The 21,561-nt window shown below is 45.2% G+C and overlaps 1 protein-coding gene across 6 annotated transcripts in view; it reads left to right on the top strand.

Annotated features, from left to right (window-relative positions):
• NCOR2 (nuclear receptor corepressor 2) overlaps window positions 1–21,561 on the top strand; it is a 298,769-nt gene that overhangs the window by 14,004 nt on the left and 263,204 nt on the right. The gene's annotated exons all lie outside the window — the stretch shown is intronic.

The raw sequence follows: 21,561 nt of genomic DNA, 5'->3' as shown, positions 1-21,561 counted from the left end.
AAAAGCAACCCCTCTCTCCATGGCAGAAAAGCATGAATCATCATCAAATTCATATATACATATTCCTAATCTTTCTCAAGTTGACTTTAAACTCCAGAGGTGTACCTGAAAAGCTCTTCCAAAAGACTAACTGGAGAGCAACCAGCAGGAACCATGCCCTTCTGCCATGGCTGTCAACTGGGCATGTAGATGATGCTATTCAGAAGGTATGGTTGGTGGACCTCAGAGTTCAGGATTAGGCATCTAAGCAAAGGTAGCTTTTAGTTTTCACTGTTAATGATTCTGCGTGGTTGGGGGATACATGTGTGTTTGTGGGAGAGCAGGTGAGATTTGCCTCAGGCAGCAAACTGCACAGGGCAGATAAATATGGGAATAAAGAGGGTAAGCAAGGACTTAGGCCTCAGCACCGCAGAATTTTGTGCTACGTTAGCAGCATGGACTCTTGCAGCACACACTGCTGCCACCTTGAGTGCCATTTTTGGGTGGAAAGGCAGGATATAAAGTAAATAAATATATAGAATCAAGACGGGAAGAGCACATTCCATGGCTGCTTTTCTCACGGCCCTCTGTCCATGCTGCACTGAGGTGAGAAGTCTTTCTCTCAACAACCAAGATACGGGTGGTGAGTTTACTTCACCAATTAACCAGGTGGATAATGACAGAATTGTAATGTTCAAATTTAGAAGAAAATAAATCAATCCTCAATGGAAACCGAAATAGTGTCACTCGACACAGGCAACAATCTTGAACTTTGTGGTACTAAGTCTTAGTGCTGGCAGTGGTTTATGGGTAGAATGTTCCGTTCTAGAACCACCTGTTCCAGGAAGTTCATATAGGGCTCCCAGCCAAAAGGAAGGCTGAATTGGGAGTCAAAGAAGAAATTCTTCAAGAAACGGGAGAAGGTTTCTACTGATTTGAAAGCATCTTGTGGTGGCTGAGGTCTCTGTTACTTGATCTAGAGGCCTGAATGGTGATCCTGTCCCATAAATTCTGGATGAGACACAACCTGACCTTGAAATATATTCTTAAACAAGAAATTGATAATGTTGATAATTGTATGACACTTTTGGTACTTGTGGTAGAAAAACAGCTAAATCTAAGCTTCTCAGCAAAACAGTTACAGGTGCATATTCTTAGATTTCTTCGCTCCCCCCACCTTTGTTTTAAGCTCTGCTTAATCACTTTCCGATAAATACACTATTTAGGCAGGACAACCCAGCATGCCCTGCTCAGTAATGAGGAAATGGCGGAGATGGCGGTTGGAAGTGCCAGGTGTGGCGTTGGAGACTCCAGCTCTGTAATCTGGGTTTTACCGAAGAGATTGTTACTGATAGCCCTGGGATTTGGCATCTATATAAATACACAAGCCGTGCTCTGTTTAAGCTGAGGGGGTTCATGTCAGTTCATTTGCCTTGGAAAGAGACGGGCAGCGTCCTGCATTTGCTGGCCTTTATCCCAGTGATGAAAATTCTTCTTCCTTGTATTGGGCAATCGTAAAACCGGGGAGTTTTCTTTCATGTGGCGTCAAAAACATCCAAGTCGGTGAAAGGAATAAAAACGTAAGAATTGCCTTGCTGGGTCTGAACAAGGCAATTCTAAGCTAGTCCAGCATTCGTTTTTTGGCAGTGGACTAATGAGAATCCTACGTGGTTTGTTTGTTCCAAGTATCAAGTGTTCTATATCTGAAGGTTCTATGAAGCAATCACGGCCTGTAGCCTTTGATGTCTGTCTGTCATGAATTTGTCTTGTTCACTGGCAAAGCCACTAAGCTAATGAACCTCACCCCATATAGTAGTCATGAATTCCACCAGTGAATTATGCACTGTATGAAGCATTGCTTCCTTTTGTCAGTGATGAGCATACTGCAAATCACCTTTATGGGCTGTTCCTAAATTCTGCCATTATGAGAGAAGGAGAAAAACCTATCCTCGCACAACCTTCAAGATTTTATAATCCTCCATCGTTCCTCCATCTTTGCTGCCCATATATTTATTGATGGATAAAATATAGCTGGACAACCATCTGTCAGGGATGCTTTAGGGTGGATTCCTGCATTGAGCAGGGGGTTGGACTAGATGGCCTTGTAGGCCCCTTCCAACTCTGCTATTCTATGATTCTATGATTTACAATATTGATATACCACTCCCCGTTCAAAATTTTGGAGCGGTGAACAGATAAAATAGAATTAAACGGAACAAAAACACGTTAAAATAGATTTTAAAAGAAACAAAGTACAAAATAAATCGCAGCTGGTCATTAAGGGAAGGATTCCTGGAACAACGATGTTTTCAGGAGGCACCGGAAGGAATACAAAGTTCGTGCCTGCCTGATTTCCAGTGGCAGGGAATTCCATAGGAGGGGGCCACCACACCGAAGGCTTAACCAGCCTCCCCCAGCCTGGTATCCTTCAAATGTGTTGGAACACAATCCCCATCATCCCAGTCAGTATGCTGTTCTGGATACGGATGATAGTGCTGCATTCTAAAACATCTGGAGGGCACCAGATTGGAGGACACTGTCCTAAACTAAAAGCCCCAGAACACCTTTTCTTGGGTGCTGAAGGTGCACTAATCCTTTGTTTACTTTTTGGTTCTTCCTTTTCTGTACCTTTCATCACCTCTGTTTGGTGAAGGTGCTAGAGTTGTCAAGGGGTAGCTGTATCAGTCTGCTGTAGCAGAAGCAACAAAGAGTCTTGTGGCATCTTAAATGCTGATACCTTTATTTGGCATAAGCTTTTATGGACACTGTCCATTTCATGCATCTGATGAAGTGGACAGTGCCCATGGAAACTTATGCCAAAATAAGTTGCCCAGGAAATGTCCATGAAAACCAAGGCCACCATGGGTGAGCATTACATGTGAATCAGGTCAAAGGATAGGATGGATTTTGTGGGGGGAAACCCGTTTACTAACAGGGACTGGCTGGCGAGATCACATTACGCCAGTCCTTTTACAACTTCATTGGCTGCCAGTCCAGGTCTGGGCCCGATTCAAAGTGCTGGTATTGACATTTAAAGCCCTAAACGGTTTGGGGCCAGGTTATTTGAAGGAACACCTCCTACCATATGTACCTGCCCGGACCTTAAGATCATCCACAGGGGTCCTTCTCCGTGAGCCCCTGCCAAAGGAAGTGAGGCAGGTGGCTACTAGGAGGAGGGCTTTCTCCGCTGTGGCACCCCGGTTGTGGAATGAGCTCCCCAGAGAGGTCCGCCTGGCGCCTACACTGTACTCCTTTCGTCGCCAGCTGAAGACCTTTTTATTCACTCAGTATTTTAACACTTAATTTTAACTTAAATTTAAATTATACTGTTTTAACTCTGTATTTTAACCTTATATCAATTTTGCTGCGTGGTTTTATCCTGGTTGTGCTTTTTATATTGTATTTTGTATTTGTATTTTTAACTTGTTGGTTGTTTTATGATGGTTTTAATTTTTGTGAACTGCCCAGAGAGCTTCGGCTATCGGGCGGTATAAAAATGTAATAAATAAATAAATAAAATAAATAAATATATATTTCACACAGTTTGCAAGATAGATGAACTAGGTAAATTTTGTGTGCTTTTAAAAATTAGGTGTTTTTTTTTTAAAAAAATGAGTTTCAGTATCAACCTATAACCATTACATGACAAATGCATACAGGTTGTTGTTTTTTTGCCCCATCTAGTTGCTCATTCTAAACCCCAACCATAAAATAAAATGTCTGTGTGCTTTTATGCAACTGACAAACTGCATTCCTTTTCTACTCTACTGGGCACAATTTGGATTTTTAAAAGTTTTTTTTTAACACACCTTCAGCCTAGCCCTGGGCCTAAGAGAGCCATTTTCAAGTGTCTCCTAAATTGAATTAGATGAGGGTTAGGTGGGAGGGGTGGTGGTAAAGGACTACTTTAAAGCATGCAACGAGAGCAGAATATCTTTCCACTTTATGTGCCTGGCAGGGCAGGGCTTCTAATTGAGGCCAAACAGCTGGAAATCCCTTTTGTACTTTCAAGTTCCTGTCTCTGACATGATAATTAAACCCCTGAGACACACAAACCATTCAGACTGGTAATGCTCTTTACTTTGACTGGATGTGTTGGGCCAGGAAAATTGAAGCAAGCACACAAGTATATCTGGGGTGGGAGGGGTATTTTTGTTTTAATAATAACTCTGATTAAAAAGGATATTTAATGACAGCTAGTACAATGCCTATGATTATGTGCGGGGTGGGAGGGTTTAAACACTGCAATGATTTTTAAGAGAAGTAGTGCATCTTTGCACACTCTCCAAAGGAAGCTCATTCTAGCTTTCCATTTTGAGATTTCTCCGTAACAGCCAAGGCACCCAGGTTTAGAGGTACTGAGCATGTGTGGGCTTTGTGGCTACTTGTGAACCCAATGGCTGCTACTAGGAATCCCCATTGCGGCCGCTGCTCCGAGAGCCAGTGTGGCGTAGTGGCTACAGTGTCAGACTGGGAGTCGGGAGATTCGGGTTCTAGTCCCCACTCGGCCATGGAAACCCACTGGGTGACTTTGGGCCAGTCACAGCCTCTCAGCCCAGCCTACCTCACAGGGTTGTTGTTGTGAGGATACAATGGAGAGGAGGAGGATTATGTCACATTGGGTTCCTTGCAGGAAAAAAGGCGGGATATAAAATGCAATAATAAATAAAAACAAATGTTTTCCCCTTCTTACTCAAGTAACCCTGGGTTCAATGCTTGAGTTAACTTTTAGGAACCAATGGCATCTATTTACTTACAGGAGGGAAAATAGAGGAGTGCCTTTGGGGATATCACTTGGGTGGGAGGCCATCTTAGTCCCAGTGATCTCAGCTGTTAGGAATCAAGTTCGTTGCTGTTTATGTCGCCCCCTCCCCTCCACTGTACAGCTTTCTAGTGGGTTCTGGTCACACTTGAGTGTTACAGACTGCTGGGAAATTAAATCTTACATAGATAAATAGTTTATCCTCTTCTACCCACAGTTTCCTTTTTTTATCTTCTTATTTTACTAGATCCGTGATTGACAACAGAAGCCTGGGTTTTCAATAATTCTGTACATTCCCAAGACTGTAACAATGCACAGGGACATAATTTAGTTTTGGAAAGAAGAGTGTCTTCTAATTAGTTTTGTACCACCCAAACGGATGAAAGTACCTTTTTTTCAAAATTTCTCTTCCAATTTTAGTTAAAGCCCTCCTTCATTTCTGTTCTTTTGTGATAGATAATGAAAAACCTTAAATGACTTGGTATGCGGGGGGAAATACTTGAAGCTGTAGAGAGAGGGAAGGAATCTGTGCAGTTTGAGGCCATTTTTCCTGAAGTTCATCCTCTCTTTTTTCCTTTTCAAAGTATGGGTCTATGATATTCATAACAATTATTCTGCTGATTCAGATCAAAGCTCTTTCTACCCCACAACTCTGTCTTGTTCATTGAAAGTGGTCATGCCCTGGGAGAACCTCCAGACCATTGGTGATTAAGTGAGCAGTTATTTGGCCATAGTTCAGAGGTGGAGCAGAAGGTCCCATAGCTTAGTGGTTCAGAAGGTCCTGTGTTCATCTCCAGGTGTGTGTGTGTCTAAGTCACGTGGGAGGTGATGGGCACAATCTGTGCACTAGGCTAGATAGATTAATGGTCTGACAGTATAAGGCAGCTTCATATTTCACAAGTCTGGTTTAACCAGAAATTCACATTCTTTCTGCTGAAAGTTCCTGTTTTACTTCAGTATGGTGGTCTTTAGGTCAAAAGATAAAATGTCCTGAAAGAATGAATGCTAATGTCCTTTTGCTTTTGGGATATATCAGTGGGAAGGTTTACATGATTAAGATTTGCTTTGATTATATCACCCTCCTCGGCATCCCACCAACACGAGACGTACGCTATGGTGGGATGTGAAAGAGGGCTTTCTCTGTTGTGGCACCCCGGCTGTGGAATGCCCTCCCCTTGGAGGCCCGACTGGCGCTGGTTTCATTTCGGTGTCAAGTTAAGACATGGCTTTTTAACAAAGCCTTTGATGACTAATATTCACCAGGCCTCTACATGTTTTTAATTGTTTTAATTGGTTTTACTGTTTTTAAATTTTGTACTGGTTTTATTTGTTTTTAGCTGTGTATATTTATTGTTTTATATTGGTTGTATGGTTTTATCTGTATGTCTCCCTGAGATCCTTGTGATATAGGGCAGGATACAAATGTCTTAATAAATAATAATAAATAAAATTACCTTGTGTGGGGTGGGGGTAGTGAAACACAATGGCTGATGGATCTTTCTTCCTTTCAGCCACCCAACCCAAGTCCCTAGTATCCCATCTCATGCTTTTCGTTTCCCAGGGCTATAAATAAAAGCACGTCCGCCTGTGCTTTTCTTTTTTTAACTGGAGGCAACCCCGTAAGCTCTCTTCTGCAGGTCTGTTCAAGCTGGGACGTGAGGGAATTCCTAAGAGGATTATTGTGGCTTACTCAATATAGGTCTTGAACTTGAGCTGTTGCTGAAAGACATGGAAATGAAAGTTATGTAACCCAGGGGTGGGAAATCCATCCTGGCTGGTGTTGGGAAGAAAAGGGAGTGGGGGGGGGGGGATCCCCAGGTGCTTGGTTGCCCTAGCATCTAAACATTTTGTGGTGATATTGCCTAAAAGCATGGTTCTGGTTCCTAGGAATATGAAAATTTCCAACCGTGGCCTATGGGTATCATTCCTTTGCAGAAGTCCTTGCATCACTGGATTTTATCAGGAGTGACTGCTCTACTTCTGTCTGTGTTTCATAGATCTGTTATGTATTATTATTATTATTATTATTATTATTATTATTATTATTATTATTATTATTATATCCCGACCTATATCACAAGGATCTCAGGGTGGCGTACAGATAATATCCAACTTGTGGCCTGATCCTGTGATTTCTTTGAGTGTCAAATGAATGTGTAGGGTTTGGCTCGATGTTGATGCTTGCGGTTGCGAATCGCTACTGAACGTTGCCGTGCTGCCACAGCACAGTTCAGTATTGCAGCATTGGCAGCGTCTGCTACAGGTACAATATATTGGTGTGGCGTTGTTGATTGCAAGCACAGAAGGGGCATCTTGCAGGCAGAATTGAAGACCGCTATCAGATCCGGCTTCTGCCAAGTCTGGGGTGCGTGAAGCATATGTGCAGCATGGAGCAAGATCAAGAAAGGATCCCTGTTTCCCTGACAGAAGAGCAGGAAACTTTTATAAGGGATGGGCAGGACCACATGACCACCAGTGGCGTATTGCTTTATGGGAGACTTCTTTGGTGGTCTTATAGTTGCCGTCTTTGGGCAGCGATGGATCAGGGCGCAAAGGCTGACTCCCTTGCCTGACATCCCGCCATTCTCCTGATTATGGCTCAAGTCTTGACACTTACACAACATTAGTACACAACAGGAATACTGTTGCATCGACTAATTGAATTTGAAGGGTGAATTACTTCATATGTGATGTCGCTGTAGTCACATTAGTACAAGTTGCACATCAGGGACTAGAACCATGAGTTTTAAAAAGGAAAAGAAAGTGATGTTCTCCTAATGCCAAATTATTCTGATCGAAACAGGTGCAGGTATGCAATATGCCGTACATACTGCTGTGTGGTTTTTAAAATTGGATTTGTTTAACTGTAATTCTCATCTTGTTGGTTTTATTGTACATTTTTAAACACATTGTTCACCACTGTTGGATCATTGGGCCAAAACACAGCATTAAAATAAACCTGGGTAAAGAATAATGGCCAATAATAATGTACGTATAACAAGAATGAACATAGTGCTTTTAAAGAGAGCAGTGTCTTAAAAATCATAGAACACTTCTCCCTTTCTTGTAGGGGTTAGCTACGTCCCCCTTTCTGCCTACTGCTTTGGTTTGCCACAGATAACCATCTTTTTTCAGTTTTATTCTGAATCTGAATCCGAGGAGTTTCTCTCCTTTTCCTCCCCAGACCCAGCCTGCCATCTTCTCTCACCCTAGTCCAAGACTTCCGACACCTGCCTCCTCCGTGACACATGGAATGGATTATATTTTACAAGTTCTTGCTGTCACAAATCGTGACAATCACAAGGCGGTCTGGGCGTCTCTGTGCCGTTCCTCAGAGAGAGTGCCAGGGGATTGGGAGGGGGCTGGGTGGGATGGATAAAAAGCTCTGCAGACAGCCTGTGCTTGGCAGGTTGACAGCACTTATTAGAGGTAACCTTCAGGAAATGCCACACACAGGTCTCCGTTGACTCTCGTGCAGCGTTTTACACTGTTCTCTTTTCTTAAGGTTTCCAGTGTTCAGCAGGAGCTGCCCTCCTTTCATTCTGTGACCTGTCTTTCCATCTTCTTGCACAAAAGGTCCTTGGATCATTACATGGCTCTGGATCTCCTTTTGCAACACGTCCTTTGCTTTCATAGAATCCTTTAGTGCATAGCATGAAAAAGAGCCGTTTTGTAAAAAGGAGACTTTAGGCCTCATGGAGGACACCACTGGGTGTTTGGACACTCATTTGGAGCAGGGAGGATTGGTGGTACTTGTGCAGTTGATATCTGGTTGTAATATGGGTGTGTGTGTGTCGGTCAAGGGTATGGACCTAGCACCAGGCCTCTTGTGGCTGTTGTGGATGTGTTTTCTGTCTTTTAGAAGTGCCTATTCCGAGGGAAGCTTGGAGGATGGCAACAAAGGAGAGGGCCTTTTCAGTGGTGGCCCCCCAATTATGGAATGATCTCCCCGATGAGGCTCGCCTGGCACCAACACTGTTATCTTTTCGGTGCCAGGTCAAGACCTTTCTCTTCTCCCAGGCATTTAACAGCATTTAACAACATAAGTTTGTTTGTTTTTTAATGGACCCCAGAACTGTTTGTGTTTAAAATGGATACTGTTTTGTACTGTTGTTGTTATATTTTTGGATGGTTTTAAATTTTGTATACTTCTTTAATGTCCACTGTTTTTAAACTTTTGTAAACCGCCCAGAGAGCTTCAGGTATGGGGCGGTATATAAATTTAATAAATAAATAAATAAATAAATAAATTTTATTTTTGTGGATAGCAAGACTGCTAGATTTAGTGCCACTGCTCCATTTTCAAGCCCTAAATGGCCTGAGCATGTGGTAATTTTTAAGGGAAAAACTTGCTACTAGGGGTGTGCACGGACCCCCCGCTCCGCCCCACGGGCCGATCTGAAAATTTCAGATCGGCCCGCTCCGCCCCGCGCCGCTCCGCCCATACTCCGCTCCTCTTCGCCGCGGAGCTCCGGCTCCGAATCGGAGCTCCGCAGTGGAGGGGAGTGGTGCCAGGTAAGGCCGGGAGAGGAGGGCGGGGGGGGGGTTACCAGGCCCTGCCGCCGTCGCCGCCCGTGGGGCAACGGCGGCAGAGCCCGGTAAGGGACCAAGGGGGAGGGGGGCCTTACCTGCCTCTGTTCGCGGTCCGTCGGCTTCTTCAATTGAGCCCGTGGTTCAGCCAGGAAGTCTGGGCCGCAAGTACGGCCTAGACTTCCTGGTTGAACTGCGGGCTCAATTGAAGAAGCCGAGGGACCGCAGACGGAGGCAGGTAAGGGAGAGGAGGGGGGGTTTACCGGGCCCTGCCGCTGTCGCCACATGGGCGACAGCGACAGCAGCAGGGCCTGGTAAACCCCACTTACCTTTCCGGCGTAGCTCCAGATCGAGGCGAAGGATCCGCCTTCACCTCGATCCTCTTCGCCATGCTCCGCCGGCCCCCCAATCCTCTTCACCTCCGCCTTAAGGGCAGGCGAAGCACCCCCCTCCGCTTCTAATTCGCCGGTCCGATTAGAAGCGGAGCACATCCCTACTTGCTACCATGCAAAGCTTCCTCCTCTTTAAGATCTGTAGAGGGTTACTTGCTTCAACTACCCTAATCTCCTGAGTAGGGCGGCAGTTAGGAAGAGCAGGGTCTCTTCAGTAACGGCACCCTCCCTTGCAACATCATTCTTAGGAAAGCTCAGGAGCCTCGCTCCCTCTTGCACTGTTGAAAGCCACTCAAGACTGTTATGGCCAGCTGTTGTGAGAGCTGGAGAGATAATGTCGTTTATATTGCTTTGTTGTTTTGTGACCTGTTTTAAAGACAATGGTCTTGACCGTTCTTTTAAGATGAAAAGGTTCCAGACTAGATCCCAGGGTCCTTGGTTTATGTTTCATGTTTGGACTTGGCCTTAGCGATCGGCTAACAATAAACAGGACCTTGGTAGTTAAAGCAAAATGAAACAAAACACACACATTGAAAGCTAGCAAGGTGGTGCCCTGGTTTTGCTCCCCTTGTAACTCTCTTTGGCTGTGGAGCGCTGGGAAAATCCATAGAGTGGCATTTCGGAAAGCCTGCTCAATTATAGTAATATTTATTTCATGAGGTGAACTGTGAGTGAACAAGGCTGAGGAGGGGAGGGCGGCAGAGGACCCATCTGCGAACTGAACTCGAGCTTCTTGGTTTACGTTGGGGCCCAAAATATAAAAGAAAAGAAAAGCGTGTGTGTCCCTCTTATTGTGGATTTAATTTCTGTGATGCTCAGAACGGTCGACCAAGTGTCAATCTGAAATGCTTGTAAAGGGGCAGCAGGGTGTCAGTATGGGCGGGGTGGGTGGGGGAAAGCAAGCGGGCGGGCGGGTAAGGGGGGGATGACTTGTGGTCTCCATGGCAACCCACCAGACGACAAATGGATCAATGCTGCTGCGGTTCGCCATCTGAAACTCAAGCAGGCCTGGCAAAATCCTACGCCTGTCTCTCACTGACAGGCCCTGCTGAGGGGGGCCATTAAAGCGAGGGCACCTCAGGGCGAAAGTGTTCATGCTTCGCTACGCTCCTGTGATAGCGGGCTCTTGACGTCCTCTGTAATAGGGGTTAGCTAGAAGCATCCTTCTGGGGGAAGTTCTCTCCCCCCTACCCATTTCCCAGGGTCCTGAGATACCTCATTGCTATATGCTTCTTAGCAGCAAAATCCTCCCATTCCCAGCCTCGGGGCCCATTCATAAGTGACCACAGCAGCATGGGAGTTTCTGTCTTGAGGCTGCTCTGGTTTCCAACGGCATTTTGTGGGACCTAGGGATCCCTTGACAAAAAGATCGCTAATGGCAACGGAGCTTTCCTCTGAAACATGGTTTGCGGTCCATTACATCTTGGTCCATTCCTTCTGTGGACAGTTGTCCATTCCACCTTCCTGTGCAAGTTACTGGAGAGAACCAGGCAAATTCTGTGTTGCAGAATAGCACTGAGGCCTGGCTGCTGATTTTGTTTATTAATTTATTTATGTTAGCTCTTTCTCCAAGGAGCTAACAGCTATGACATTTTCCTCTGTTCCCTGTCCTGGTTTTATCCTCATAGTGACCCTGTGAGCTTGAGAGATGGTGACTAGACCAGGGCTGAATGGGAAGTGAACTCTGGTCTCCAGCCAAGCAAGCCTTCCCCAACCTGGTTATGGACTCCAGTCATGCCCACTGGGAGTTGTAGTCCAACACATCTGGTGTGGAAGGCTGTACTATCCTTATCCAAAGGGAAGACACACACACACACACACTATGCTAGTAACAACCCATGGGGCCATTGTCATCATGACTTAGGGTCACCTTAGAGATAGGGCAGGTACACCTACTAAGCTGTTAGTCATAACCAGTACTTCCCACAATATCCATGGTGGACTCTGGGAGTTGTATTCCAGATTGGGAGAGGCTGGATTCGTGTATTCATGCTTTCTGGTGGTTCCCTGGATTAAGGTGGCACATTCTAGGCTCCAGGCATTTTCCCATCTTGCCCCATGATTGTGGAAACTCTCTCCCTCTAACTCTCTTCCTCTAAACCTTCTTATGGAACCAGAATTGGACAGATTTAGATGCCTGAAAACCTATTTATTTGAGTTGAGGAACAATCTGTTTGTTCTTGGGTTTTAAATCGTTTGGCTGTTTTAAATTGATTGTTTCTGAATTGGTTTACTTTCTGGTTAGTAGTTTATCTAATGTGTATTTATTGATTTTTGTTTATATTGTTGTGTTTTGTATGTTTTGGTTAACTGGAATGCAGTGTGGTATAGAGCACAATATAAATTTGTATGTTATTATTTGTCATCACAGGTTTTGGTGCTTTGGTTATGTTTCTCCCCAAACCCTTTTTTTTTTGTTGTTTTAGGTATAAACAGAAACACTCAAAAGATACCAAAGCAGCTCTCTGAAGGGAAGCTGTTATCTTTTCAGAATGTAAAAATGTGACACCAGTAGTAGCTGTTGTTGCTTCTTTAAAAACTGGAGAGCCTGTCCTTCCCTCTAGGAATGGATCAATAGCAGGTCTTGTATCTGCGATCTGGAGGTAATTGCTGGTGTCAGCAGATGTCAGGTGTTGCGTTTCTACATGGCCTTGGGTCTCTTGCCAGAACGTTTAGGTTCATAGACAATGCGTGAGACCTTCCGTAAGGGAAAAGATGAAGTAGGAAGGCTTGATTTGGGCAGGGGAAGTCTTTTCTCTTGATCACGCTTTTGGAGAGAGGAGGATGCGGCAATATCTTTCGGATATTGCGGTTGTAAACTTCCAGAACTGAAGCACACAATTTCCAGAAATGGCTTGTTTCAGGGAAATGGAAACTTGTTGGCTGGCTGACATTCCTAGGGCTGACAGGACCCGCCGATTTCATATAAATTAACTACAGATGGCGAAGGGTTCCGAGTCTGTCCTGTCCACAGATGAGGAGAGAGGTTTTCTCACAGTCCGAATCTTGAGTTTTGGAATTGGCAAATCAGGCTGAATTCATCCTGACAGCAATTTCCCACGCTGCTGGTTGTGTAATTTTTAATGTGAAACCAGAAGCGCAGGAAATGGAACCCGCAAAAAAGAGGTACCAAATTGTATGTGTGGGTGTGGGTGTTGCACACACATTCTGGACTGTAGAGCAATCTCTTGTTTAGGGACACAGGCAACTGCCTTATACCAAATAGACCATGATCCACATAGCTGGGTGTTATCTAGATCAGGGATAGGAAACCTGGTACCTTCCAGATGTTTTGGACTGCAGCTCCCATCAGCCTCAGTCAGCATGCCAGTAGTCAGGGATAATGGGAGCTCTAGTCAAAACTTTCTGGAGGACACCATGCTACCACCCCTGGTCTGTGCTATGTGAAATCCTCTCTCCAAGTCCTACCTGAAGGTCTTTCCAAATCTTGCCCAAAGATGTTGGAGATGGGTCCTTTTGCATACACAGTATGTGGTCTACCGCTGAATGATAACCTCTCAGGTTTTTAGCCCATGGCTTGTCATTTAACCTGGCAGGGCTCCACACTGGGACTAGCGTAATCCCTCTGGGCAGGAAAATTAGAACCTACCCTCCTCTACGAAACATTTCATTAATCTTAAATGCTTGTCATGGCTATGTTTTCTGAGTAGCAACCTTGAAATGCTGCTTTAGGCATAACTCAGTGGCCATGATCCGATCACTTTTGTGTGGAGGGCTTCTACACCTTTCTTGGCCTCCCAACGGGGAACCCCAGTCCTGGTAAGAAGTGGACAGCAACTGCCAGCACACCCACAGCTTGACTAGCACCTGTATGAATGGTGGGATCTGCAGCAAAATGTTGCTGTGTGAAGTATTCCTGTTCAGGATGTCAGCCAGCCATTCCCTCTTCCATGATATTCATTCTCTTCCTTCTCCCATCGGTTTTTCCATTTCTCCCTCCTCCAACAGTGAGCCAGCATTCTGTCGCAGGCTCAGTCCCCATCAGGGTTGGTTTCCCCCAGAGTTACTTTTGTATTTCTCCAAGTCTTGGAATTCCCCCAGGCCTGCCGACACCTCTCTCTTCTGCATGGATGGTGCTGTTTTGGCTACATAAGAAATTTACATTTGGAGAATAAGTTTGCCGTTGGTGTATAAGATGTGCGGATCCACACCTGGACAAAGTGGTTAGTATTTCCAAGTTCTCTTGGTGGCCCTTAAGATATCTCAGATGTTTTGCCTAAAAGAAAGCCCCCGATTTCACCTCAACCTTTCACTTTAGGCAAAATTCGGTGGCAGCTCACCATGCAAGCATTGTGTACATGGTCAGTCCCTCTTAGACCAAAAAAAGTCCACTAATTGGAATATCTTGACCATATATTTAGGACAGGGTGCAAGTGCTGCTTAGCCACTGCTGCTAGTTGATTTGCAACAGCTGCTGCCCATATGTGGGACATACTCAATTAGGATTTCCTTGCTTGTCTTTTTTTCATCAAACTGTGTGTGTGTTGTGTGTGTACATGTGTGTGTGTTCCCTTCTTTCCCCCTCTTTCCCAAACATGGTTCTCTTCTTATTAAGTTGTAAGCAAAAAGGAATGAGCAGATGAAATGGGACCTACTTTGCCCAGCTGTTCTGCGCAGTGGTTTTCTTACTCTTCAATCCTGCGGATATGTGTTTCGGCTCTCTTGGGAGCCCTGAGGGTTAGTGAAGATTTGAAGAGCTGAAGTGCACACTGTACTTGAAGAGCACTCTGCGGTTGCTGTTGTTCTGGGAGATTTCTGGCTGCACAGTGAAACCTGGGGGACCCCCTTGTCTCCTCTCATATTCAGCGCTGCGATAAATCATTCATCGTCTCTGCACAGTTCTGTTCTCTTCATGGATCTGTGTACACAAACAATCTACGCCTCAGAAGGTGGCCTTTTAGAAGGGCAAGATAAGGGCTGTGGCAGCTGGGAGAACCCAAAGGTTAAGTCACGAGGGAAGCCTCCAGTGGATAAATGAAAAGGTGAAGGTTTGTGTCTCTTGCTGCTTCCCCCCCCCTCCCAGAGCTAATTAAAAGAGGGAGGGAGAGGGAGAGAAACCAGCAATTTTGGGCTGTGTTCACTCAGTTCCTGCAGTTTAACAAATGCATAATACACACAGCCTTGCGCTGAAGCTACCAGCCCACAAAATGTTTCACTAGCACATCTGTCCACTGCTGTTGAGGGAACTACTTGGGTTGGACAGCACCCAAGAGTGACATACTCAATTGACCGTGGATGGGCCAGACTTGGGAGAACAGCTGGGCAGGATTGGCTGGCTCCCATAAGAGTGCAAGGAGGAGACCAGGAGGGAGAAACAGAGTGGGGAAGAGTGCCTTCATTCATACGTAATGCTAAACCGTACTTTGGCATCGTGAGAACGAGCATTGGACTAGCTTGCTGTCCTTCCCTCTCTGCTGATGCGGTTGTGAGGAAGAGTCAGGTGCTTTCGTTTCCATTTCTAGTAAACCATGGTTTGTTGTGTTGTCTAAAGCCGGGCAAACTGTGGTTTATCTTAACTATGGTTTCTTGAAACAAGTCGACTTCCAATCATGGTTTATGAAGCTGGCTTGTCAAGTGTGAATGGGAGAGGGTCAGAAAGTAGGGGTGCTAATCAAAGCTAGGAAAAGGGTACAGTATAGAATAGGGTTGTCAAAATGCTTTCAGACTGGGGGGTGCATTCCAGTGGCAGGTGGGGCCACAAATACCAGCATATTGTAAAGCTCTTTTTGCCGGTGGTTAAGCCTTAGGAGAGGTATTTCAACCTTATGAAACAGGAAACAACCTGTACAAAAGCTAGGAAACTACCTTGATTGACAGTCAAGGGGGAAAGGATGGGGGCCAGGGAAAGGGAGCATGGCCATCTGGGAACCCAGGCGGGCTGCATTTGGCCATCAGGCATTAAAGTTCAACACCCCTGCTATAGACCAATGCCATGGTATTGAAAATTGGTTTGGAAGCAGAGGCCTTGTGCTCCCTGTCTCAAATTAAGCATTGAAGGCTTAACCTTCTATGCCTCTGTGGCTTTTTGAGCATATTTGTTCCAAATATTGTTTTGCGTTATTTGCTACTGAGGTGAGCCAGGGCTGCACCACAGGATCATATGATGGAATGCTTTTCCTTGCGATCTCCCTCAAATATCCCTGCACATAGAAAGCTAGCATGTCTGCAAGAAGGGCTCTAGCCAACCCTGACAAACTAGCTTTTTGTATGCTAGTTTTCTATGTGTAGATAAATTTCTCTCTCTCTTTAGTACAGAAGTTATCTATCCTTCATGTTATATTCAACATGCTGATGGACTTTGAATGGAATAGCAGCATCTGAGTCCCTTCTGCTTTGTAGGTTCTTCTCAGCTGCTCGGTGATCTTTCCAGTTGGGGTAATGTGTTGACAACGATGATATCCTCAAGGGGCAGCAGGGAGGGGTATACATTACCACTCAGCCTTAAATAACTCCCATTATGGGTGTGCAAAAGGACAATCCCATTTTGCTTTTCTGGCGTGACTTTTGCAGTGAACCTAGGCCGGATCTACACTACTGCTTTAAAGCACTTTATAACAGTTTTATAGCGCTTTAAAGCAGTAGTGTAGATCTGGCCCTGGTTACATGTTAAAAACATTTGGTTGGGAAAAGTCAGCTGGTTATCTTGTTGGAAGACCTTTCCAGAGTTTGGGTGGACTTGGGCAGATGATCCATTAAAGGGAGAAATGGGTTAATCTTGGGAAATTTCTGCAGGAATAGCTTCCTGCTGAAACTCTTTAGAAGAGCTTCTGCAGGAAGTGGTTCTAAAGAATCAGAGTAGTATGGTCAAACTGCTCCTTAAAGTGATGCTGTTGCCAGGAATTTGGAGCCGCTACAGAAAGATATGATTCTCTGTGTTAAGTACTCTGAATTGCTCACAGTTGACACGTGCAAAGTGGGGTGGCTTTTGGGGGGTTATTGATAGCTAGTTAATCGCATGGACCAGTGGCCAAATTTTGCTTTTCTGGTCCTGCGGTGCCAAGCAGCAATTGCTCAGTGGTCCTATAGGTCTTTCTCCCTTAGGCCCTAGCTAGATCTAGGCAATCCCCAGTCTGCCCCTGTTCACAGCTGCTACCGGAGAGAGTAGCCCCTGACAAAGGGTGGCCTCTGGAAAGTTGTAGCCGGGTGGCAAAGGAGGGATGTGATTCCGGAGCACGATTTCTGAGCTCAAACAGAGACAGCCTGTCAAATAGGCCTTGAATGTGATTTGCAGCTGTTGACTCAGCTGCCAAAGGGGAATCTAGAGCTGGAGGGGAGAAGGAAGGAAAATTCATCTTGAAATCTGTCAGGGGCAGCAGGAGGCCTGGCTGAGGGAGGCTATTGATTACCAGCCTATCTTGATTTTTATTCCGCCTCTTGTTGTTTAAAGGCACAGCACATGGGGAGAAAGGAACCCTTTTGAACAGGGGAGAGGTGGAGCGACACGCTGAGGCCATCTCATTCTGCTAAGATTAATTTTTGTACAAATTAGGGGTGAGCAGAAAGTAGATAGGGATCTATTGGTACAGTTTCTGACTCCCAATAATAACATAAAAAGAGCTGTATTGGAGCTGTATATACAAGGGGCTGTCTAGTCCACAGTGGCTGACCAGATGCCCATGGGAAAGCGCAAGCAGGGCACAAGTGCAACAGCACCCTCCTGCCCATCTTCCCCAGCAACTGGTGTACATAGGCATACTGCCTCTGATACTGGAGGTAGCATAGAGCCATCACGACTAGTAAAGGGTGACCCTATGAAAAGGAGGACAGGTCTGCTGTATCTTTAACAGTTCTATAGAAAAGGGGGCTTCAGCAGGTGTCATTTGTAAGCATGCAGCACCTGGTGAAATTCCCTCTTCATCACAACAGTTAAAGTTGCAGAAGCCCTGCCCTCTTTTGTATCTGGTCTAGAGGGCAGGGATCCTGCAGCTTTAACTGTTGCGATGAAGAGGGAATTTCACCAAGTGCTGCATGCATACAAATGACACCTGCTGAAATTCCCTTTTCTATGCCACTATTAAAGGTACAAGAGCCCTGTCCTCCTTTCCATATAGTCACCCTAGACTAGTACCCATTGATAGCTTTCTTCTCCATGAATTTGTCCAATCCCCTTTTAAGGCCATCCATATTGGCGGCCATCACTACATCTTGTGGAAGTGAATTCCAGGGCTTAACTAGGCGATGTGTGAAGAAGTACTTCCTTTTACCTGTCTTGAATCTCCCAGCAGTCAGCTTCATGGGATGACCCTGGGTTCTAATATTATGGGAGAGGGAGAAAAAAATCTCAATATCCACATTCTCCACACCATGCATGATTTCGCCTCCCCTTCGCCTCCTTTTCCCCCAAGCTAAACAATCTCAGCTGTTGTAACCCATCCCTCATAGAGGAGTTTCTCCATTCCCTTGATCATTTTTGTTGTTCATGTTCAAAGCTCTTAATTTGCATCTGCATTGCTACTTGCTAAAATTACATCTCTTATGAAACGTGCTTGAGATTTAACAGGACCTGTGAAGTTACTGTTAGAAAGAGTTTTTTCCATAGGCTGGGTGGACCATGCAACGCACTCATGAAGGAACTTCAGTCCAAGCTAGCATGCGCTGACTAACAAGCAGCAAGAGCAAAATGGAAAAAAATGCTGAGGCATGTTTTTCCCATTTCTCGGATACATTTTCCCTTTGATGCTTCAGGATTTAGTGCTGACGTTCCAGATCTTGACAAGTGATTTCCTTATTTTGGGTGTGTTTATACTTACGAAAGCTTCTCCGTCTGCAGCGGTGCATTAAAAACACAAGCGGTTTATGATAGCTCTTCAGACTTTTAATGGCCTTTGCTGAAATACCAAGACCTGTGGTTACACATAAATGTAATAAGAAAGGAGCTCAAGGCAATGTACATGTTCCCACACGCCTCTGTATTGTCCTCATGATAGTCGCGTGAGATAGGTTAGGCTGAGAAACAGCGATGTGAGCTTCATGGCTGAGTGCTGAGATCTAAATCAGGCCCTTCTCACACCATGCATCACTTCCAAAAGTTTAACCTCACCTTCCCTCCAGGTATTTTGTCCTACAACTCCCATCAGCCCCAGGCAGTAAGGTCAGGGATGCTGGGAGTTGTAGGGAAAAACATCTACAGGGACCCATGTTTGGGAAGGTTGCTCTAATTGCTACACCACCTGGTACTTAAGGAAACTGTTTTCAAAGGGCCTTGTCAGATATGTATATGGTATCCTGTGTATGTCTTTGAGGCTTTCTTAAACATAAGAAGAGCCCTGATGCATCAGAATAAATGTCCACCTTGTCTAGTATCCTATTTCCAGCAGTTGTTTTCCAGATGCCTCTGGGTAGCTCACAAGCAAGGCATAAAACAGAAGCCTTCCTCTGCTATTCTTTCCCCCTTGCAAGTGTTATTTAAGGGCATGCTGCTTCTGCTTTTGAGGATTCCATTTAGCTATCCCGCCAAGTAACTGTGGATAGACTACCTCCTCCAAGAATTTCTCTCTATCCCCAGTGGCTATCAATACTTCCTTGTGTTGGTGAGTTCCATAAGACAATTTTACTATCAATTAAAGAAATAGTCTTTAGCCTATGTTAAAGCCCCCTCCCCCACCCCATGGTCCCAATCCAGATTTGAGGTCCCATGTGGCTGCTGTTAAGAGAATACAAACACAGAAGGGCCAAGCGTGTCATTTCCACACCTAGGTTGCCTCTAGAAAATGGCTGCTGTACATAAAGTGTCATGGCCAGAGGCGAGGACGTGCCTGCAATGGGTGATCAATAAAGTGGATAGAAATCCACGCCTCTTCCAAACTCTTCTGTTGATAAGCAGATAAAATCGTCCCCCCTCCCTGTATTTATTCAGCAGATGCCCGTTTTCCCCTCTCTAATTTTTATTTCCCTCCCAAGTGAAACCCGTTTTTTATTTTTCAAGATGCAAGGATATGAAACTCTCTGGAGTCGTTGACATCTTTATGGATGGGAGTTTGTTCTTTTCTCCTCTGCCCATATAATTGTGTTTTGGGCTTTGTCTCATGTTACAGCGGTACACTGTGTTGCTGTCTATTTTTAGCCCGTTCTGTATAGGTAATTAAGTTGTCCTCTAGCATCGTCTGTCTCTCGGTGGTGATGCTGATGACTCAATATTGAACAAACCTGTAAAAGCAAGGCCTCCTTTTACAGGCCTAGCTGGGAGTGAGGAAAGTGCTAGTTTTGGTACAGGTTGCCAAAACAATGAGGTTGAAATTACGGTGAGGAGATACGTGTGTGTGTTCGTTTAATTTCTGTGATTTGTTTACTAAATTGCATATATTGCTTTTTATCCTGAGATGAACAGTTTTCTAAGCGGGTTATAGTCAAATGAAATCAGAATTTCATTTCATTTATTACTTTTCTATACCGCCCCAGAACCAAAGCTCTCTGGGTAGTTCACAAAGGTGAAAAAGAATGATGTCAAACCAATTTAACCATTTGAATAGAACCCCAAATCGACAGGCAGCAGCACACCAAATATCTGCTTTACTTGCTTGAGGAACATTGGAAAGGACGTGGGTGAATGGGCACATGTGACATGAGGCTCCTTACCTGCGTTTCTCCAACTGGTGAGGCCCTGCTTCTTGTGGAGACCAGTCTGGGCACACTGAAATGTGAAGCAGGGCACTCTCCCAGCTGATCCGTATCTATTTTTAAAAAATCAGCCCTGATCTTATTTGCTCATTATTTGATGTTATATAAGAGATGCGACATGCTGCAGACAGCTGGGAGAGCCTTATGATTTATAGCAGGCTTGACGATACCTATTTGCTTTGTCATTTGTGGCAATTGAACTATCCCAAAGAAGTTGCTGTTGTTGGGAATGCACTCACAGCAACTTCCCTGGAGATCGTCGCTTATGTGGGAGCCCTCCCATGACAATCTTGGGAGCGCTCCACTGGCCAAGTTAGTCTCCCTTCCCACCATCCTGTGGCCTTCTGCTTTTAACAGCCCAGTCGGTTTTTATCCCCCCCCCCCCCGTCTTTTAGCCCTGGGGTGGCTTCATCTCTGCAGGGAAAAATCAACAGTCGAAGTGTTCTAATCACTAGTCAAAGTGGACCCTTACAGCTGGGTCTTATTTATGTGGTGGCCACGTTTGAAGGCTATACACCTTGTTGCTCAAACGTGTGCAGTTGTGGAGGGTTAGAGCAGCCATGGTAATGTCAACCATGATGTGTGTAGCTTCCACACGGAGGCACAGGTTATTGCAAACATTGTCTCTGTATAAATGGGGTTTCTGTTTGACGGGAGGTGGAGGGGAAAGCCACTGTTAAGAGTGAACAAGCTGCTAGAAACACCTCATCCGATCATGTTTCCTATAGAAGTGGAGCCTAACAGTAAGTAGGAACTGATACATAGAGCAGCCTTCCCCAACCTCCTGCCCTCCAGATGATTTGGAGTTCAACTCCCATCAGCCCCTGCCAGCAAGGCAATGGTCAGGAATACTAAGAGTTGTAGTCCAAAACTTCTGGAGGGTACCAGCTGGAGGGCTCATCTACCCCAAACAGGATATTCCACTATGAAAGCGGTATATAAAAGGCAGGAGCCACACTACTGCGTTATAGTGGTATTGAAGTGCACTGACAACTGTTGGGGCCCATTGACACAGCCTGCTTTCATACTACTTCCATAGTGCTATATCCTGCTTGGTGTAGATGTGTCATGGGCCCCAAGAGTTGACAGTGTCCTTCATTACCACTATAAAGCAGTAGTGTAGATCCTGCAGTGCACTTCAATACTGCTATAAAGCAGTAGTGTGGCTCCTGCCTTTTATATACCGCTTTCATAGTGGAATATCCTGCTTGGTGTAGATGAGCCCGGAGAAGGCTGAAATAGAGGGCCGTGGGGAAGAGG

The sequence above is a fragment of the Elgaria multicarinata genome, chromosome 18 (genome assembly GCF_023053635.1).
Source record: "Elgaria multicarinata webbii isolate HBS135686 ecotype San Diego chromosome 18, rElgMul1.1.pri, whole genome shotgun sequence".
NCBI classification, from domain to species: domain Eukaryota; kingdom Metazoa; phylum Chordata; class Lepidosauria; order Squamata; family Anguidae; genus Elgaria; species Elgaria multicarinata.
The sequence above is the reverse complement of the archived record's forward strand: the minus strand, read 5'-3'. Positions and strand labels throughout refer to the sequence as shown.